The sequence below is a fragment of the Mustela nigripes genome, chromosome 1, assembly GCF_022355385.1.
Source record: "Mustela nigripes isolate SB6536 chromosome 1, MUSNIG.SB6536, whole genome shotgun sequence".
NCBI lineage: Eukaryota > Metazoa > Chordata > Mammalia > Carnivora > Mustelidae > Mustela > Mustela nigripes.
The window spans coordinates 104,848,740-104,853,795 of NC_081557.1; the positions used below are offsets into that span (position 1 = coordinate 104,848,740).

The 5,056-nt window shown below is 46.9% G+C and overlaps 1 long non-coding RNA gene across 1 annotated transcript in view; it reads left to right on the plus strand.

Moving 5' to 3' along the window:
• Nucleotides 1-4,044, plus strand: part of LOC132013279 (uncharacterized) — a 4,351-nt gene extending 307 nt beyond the window's left edge. The window contains exons 2-3 of the long non-coding RNA XR_009402958.1: nucleotides 926-1,785; nucleotides 3,779-4,044. This is a non-coding gene — a long non-coding RNA (uncharacterized LOC132013279). The remainder of the gene's footprint in view (nucleotides 1-925; nucleotides 1,786-3,778) is intronic.
• The last annotated feature ends 1,012 nt before the right edge of the window (nucleotides 4,045-5,056 follow it).

Below are 5,056 nucleotides of genomic sequence, written 5' to 3' on the forward strand. Positions count from 1 at the left end.
AGAAAGAAAGAAAGAAAGAAAGAAAAGAAAAGAAAAGAAAAGAAAAGGAAAGAAGAAAACAAAACAAAACTGGGCCACGCACCTCAGACTCTATGAGAGCCGAGATCAGACCCGCCAGGGCCTGGAGTAGATCACTGTGTCTCCTCTGCCACATTTCACCCAAGTTTACAGGTTGATTTTTTTCTTAAAGATTCATATACTTATTTTAGAGTGGGTGAATGGGGCGGGGTGGGGGAGGATGCAGAGTGAGAGGGAAGGAGAGAATCCCAAGAAGGTACCCGAAGCGGGGCTCAATCTCACAACCCTGAGACCATGACCTGGGCCAAACCAAGAGCTAGTCGCTCAACCGACTGTGCCACCAGGGAGCCCTAAGTGTGGATTTCCTGCAAGAACTGCCTTCCTGTAACGGTGCTGAGCTGCATGTGAGCAAGGCCTGCCTGTGTTTTGCTCACAGTATCCCAGCACCGGCTGGGGTGAGCCGGGGGGGGGGGGTCAACAGACCCTGCTGCCAACTGACAGACACAGGCCGGTCCTGCCTCCTGGGCCTTCTGCATTCAAAACCTGCACCCAGTTTTTTAGTATTGTGACTTACCTTATATTTTCCCTCTAACCCTGTGACTATCCCAAATATTTTATATAAAAACTCCATTTTTTTCCTTCCAGCACTCACATATAACCTATTTTCTCTCCGATACCCTTTGAGACACAGAAGCAAGCAAGGAAATGTTTGAGGACAGTGACAGAATGAGACAGGGGGCCATTTCTATCTGATGTACGTGCTTTCCTCTGTTGTCCGCGTGTAAGCAAGGTGTGAGAAGCAAGCTCACCCCATTCCTGGTTTGGAAACTTGCTAATGTTCACCTCTGGTGTGTTCTGAATATCCCGTGCTTAAATAACCGGTCTTAAAATATTTTTTTCCCTTCAGGTAGTCAGAATGAACACACGCTCTTTCTCCGGAAGTAGTTTCCCAGGGTAGAAAGACTCTGACAACGTCAGCCCCAGCTATTTCACTCTAAGTTCTTCCATTTTTAGCTGAAGAGATCCGATCTGCCCAGGACTCTAGAAAGGAAAGCAAAAGTGAAACTGAACAAAGGGGACATGCTGTTCTGACTCCAAAGTAAATATGAAAGTCCTCATGAGTGCGGGGATTTCCTGGTCCGCTGGCAACTTGATGACTTGCAGATGAAACAATGGGTTCAGCCTGGAACAAGTGCGAATAAGAAATCCACAGGAAGTCCTGTCACAGGGTCAGAGCGGTCCTCCAGGTAGCATCTGCCCTTCCGAGGGGCGGCTTACTGGGGATCTCTTTGTCCTGGGAGTGCTTCATGGACACCGCTGACACATTCTGAAGTCACCCAGATGGAGATCAAGAATGCCTTCCATCAGCCCAGAAAATTCCTTCATGCCTCTTTCCAGGGGACACTTACACAGACACGCCACCCTGGCCTCAAACACTCTTGGGATGGGTCTCATGGCGGCTTTGGCCTGTCTGCTCCGACGTCCCATACGTGGACTTGTACGGCTTCTCTCCCTCACCTCCCTCCTTGCCTCCACATGAGAGCACGTGTCTGCGGCTTGTTGTCTTTGCCAACAAACAGTATCCCACCGGATAAATACAGCCCAGGGATGTGGGGCTCCATCCTGGGACCCCACAGTCTCCTGTTCTCCTGCTGATGGACATGGGGTTACTTCCTCTGTGGCCCCACAAGCAGAGCGAAGCTAGGGGTGTTCTGGCTCAAGTGTTTTTGTCAGTCTCTGGATTCATGTCTGTTTTATAAGTACCTGGTAGGTAGGTTGGTATTTATTTTCGTGAGGTGTTGCCAAAGACTGTGACAAGGGGTTTGCAGCATTTTACACTCCCACCAGCGATAGATCACAATTCTAGCTGCTCAACACCCCTCCGAGGACTAAGTTTGATCTCTTGAGTATGCACTGGTATCTCATTACGCTTCTAATTTTTATTTCCTGGTAATTAATGATTTCGAATATGATTTCCTATATTCTTTCTTGACTTAGACATCAGCCTCTCTGAAACGACTGTTCAAATCTTTAGTTTTAAACCAAACAGATTAACTTATTTTTAAAGATATATTTACTTATTTTAGAGAGAGGTAGAGAGAGTGTGTGTGCACACTCATGCAAGTGGAAGGAAGGGCAGAGGGAGAGAGAGAGAATCCCAAGCAGACCCCACACTCAGCATGGAGCCCAGTGCAGGGCTCAGTCTCTCACCCCTGAGTCTGTGACCTAAGCAGAAGTCAAGAGTCAGATGCTTAACTCACTGAGCCACCCTGGTGCCCCCAACTTTTTATTATTGATTTAAGGGAGTTCTTTACATATTCTGGATATGAGACCTGTTATATACGTTGTGACTTTTTTTCACCAAGTTGGTGGCTTGTCTTTTGCCTTTACTAACAGTTTCTTTTAATGAGTAGAATATATTAATTCTGATGGAGCCTAAGTTAACAATATTTTCTTTCATGTAGAATGCATTTTATACCGCAATTAAGAAATCTCACCTACCTCAAGCTCATAAAGATTTTCTTCTATGGATTCTCTTAGAAGCTGTGATATCAACTTTTGCACTTAGGACTATGATTCATCCCAGATTAAATTTTGCATGTGGCGTGAGTGGAGGTGCAAGGTTCATTTTTTTTTCCCTAAACATTGTTCCAACACAATTTATTGAAAGTTCCTTTCCTCGCTGAATGCTTTACTGTCTTTGTCAAAAATCAACTGAACTTACACATGGAGGTTCCTTGGAACTCCGTGTTCTGTTCTGTTCTATCCTTATGACAACACTGAACTGATCACTGTATTTTAAAGCAAGCATTGATATCAAACAGCATTATTTTTTTTTAGCATTTTAGCACAGTAGATGTTTATTTCTCATTTATGAAATGTCTGATGCAAGTTATGAAGTCTACCTTCCTCTGGAGCACGTCTTCCAAGTTCACTGCAATGAAGAGAGCAATGGCGGGGGACACTGTCTCTAGCGGCACATGCCATCTCCACTCTCAGAAATACAGACTAGCTTCAACTGAACTACAGGGGAGGCTAGGAAGTGTAGGAAAGTAGGTGGGATATTTGGTGAATATTAACTGTCCTGCCCCTAGCTTAAGAGAAGTTGGTTTGAAAATACTTTGGTGTTTTTTGTTAGCTACAGGGCTAACTCGTGCCACACGTGTTTGTGTGAGGTGGCTGCTAAGCACAAGGCAACTTTGGAAAGCGTTGATAAAATATACTCAGGAGGGCGCCTGGGTGGCTCAGTGGATTAAGCTGCTGCCTTCGGCTCAGGTCATGATCTCAGGGTCCTGGGATCGAGTCCCGCATCGGGCTCTCTGCTCAGCAGGGAGCTTGCTACTCTCTCTCTCTCTCTGGCTGCCTCTCTGTCTACTTGTGATTTCTCTCTGTCAAAATAAATAAATCTTTAAAAAATATATATATATATATATATACTCAGGAAAATAAGGAGGGCATTTTCTTCCATCAGACCTGGGTCACATTTGAAAAACTGTATTCAGATGATATAAAAATGGTGTCGTCTTTTAAGAGGGCCACTGAGGTGTTGGTCTATGTCCAGAGAAGGCTAACTACAAAAGTGTATTAGCCTTAATAGGCTCTGATATACTGCAGTAGTGAATAAATCTTCATCTTAACTGCTTAATTCAATAAAGGTTTATATTCCACTTGTGTCACTGGCAGGTGTCCGACAGGTAGCTTTTTATGCAATGACTCAGGGATTTAAGCATCTTCCATTTCTGGCCTCTGTATCTTCCAGGTTCTCCTTGGAATCGTCTACTGGATCCTTGGCATCAAGCAGTTCTTGAAACGTTTGAAGGCTGGGTGAGCTTGGAGCGCAGCTGGAGGCCACAGAGATGGGAGTGATTGCGTGCTTTTCTCTGAGGGCACACTGAGGAGTGGGCCCCCGAGCTTTTGACTCCTCCGGGCCAGAGACTGGGAGCCCGCCATTTTCATTCCCGTCCTCCGGAACTCTCAGAAAGCCCAAACAGCATTATTTGAACTCTGTTTGTCTTCAAAATTGTCTTGTCTGCGTCCTTTAAATTTTCATATAATATTTAGAATTGTGAATATATTTTTAAAAGTTGCTAGGAGTCTGATTAGCATTACGTTTAATCTGTTGATTGGTTTTAGAAGTATTGACGTTTCATTGTTCTGAGCCTTCTAATCCGTGAGTGAATACAGCCTCCATCTATTTCCCTTCTTTAATTTCCTTGTTTTCAGTACAGAGAGAGAGAGCACAAGCTGGGGGAGCAGCAGAGAGAGAGAGAGAAGCAGGCTCTGCTCTGAGCAGGAGCCTGATGCGGGACTCAATCCTGGGACCCCAGGATCACGGCCTGAGCCGAAGGCAGACGCTTAACCCACTGAGCCACTGAGGCGCCCCTTGTTTTGTTTTGTTTTACTTTGCTTTGCTTTTTATTGGTAATCTCGACTTGGGTTTTGGGGCCCTGGGAGAGAGAGCAGGCTCACTCCTGACCGGAGGCTAGAGAACAGAGGCGTCCGTCTCGGACCAGATCAGCCCTACAGGAGCTGAACAGCTGGACAGGAGGCAGCGCTGGGCTGACCTCGCTGGCTCGGATGGAGCTCTCAGACGAGGGAAGCTGGTTCCAAGCAAAAGACCGGGCGGAGGCAGATGAAGATGGAGTGAAGCTGCGAGAGAGAGAGCATATCCAGCCAGGTGCCCGCCCATGGGGAGGCTCTGGTGAGGACAGCTGTCCTGTTCCCAGAGCTTCCTGACCCCCTGACTGTGCAGCTTTGAGTGTCTGAGACCCAGAAGCTCTAAAAGCGGAGGCGATCGACTCCAGACACCCATGCGCCTCACTCCACCATTTACCCCACTGACAAGAGGCAGGAGGGTAACCGAGGGACATGCCGGGATTCTCGAGGCCACGCTGCTCTGCTGCGGAGCAAGGCTATTGATTCCGGCCTTTCTTGGAGCAGCACTGGGCAAGGCCAGAGAGATGTGCTCGTCCTCAGGCTTAAGAGACGCTGACTTGCGCGGGCTTGTGTACCTCGGTCCCGACCTTGAGCAAATGCA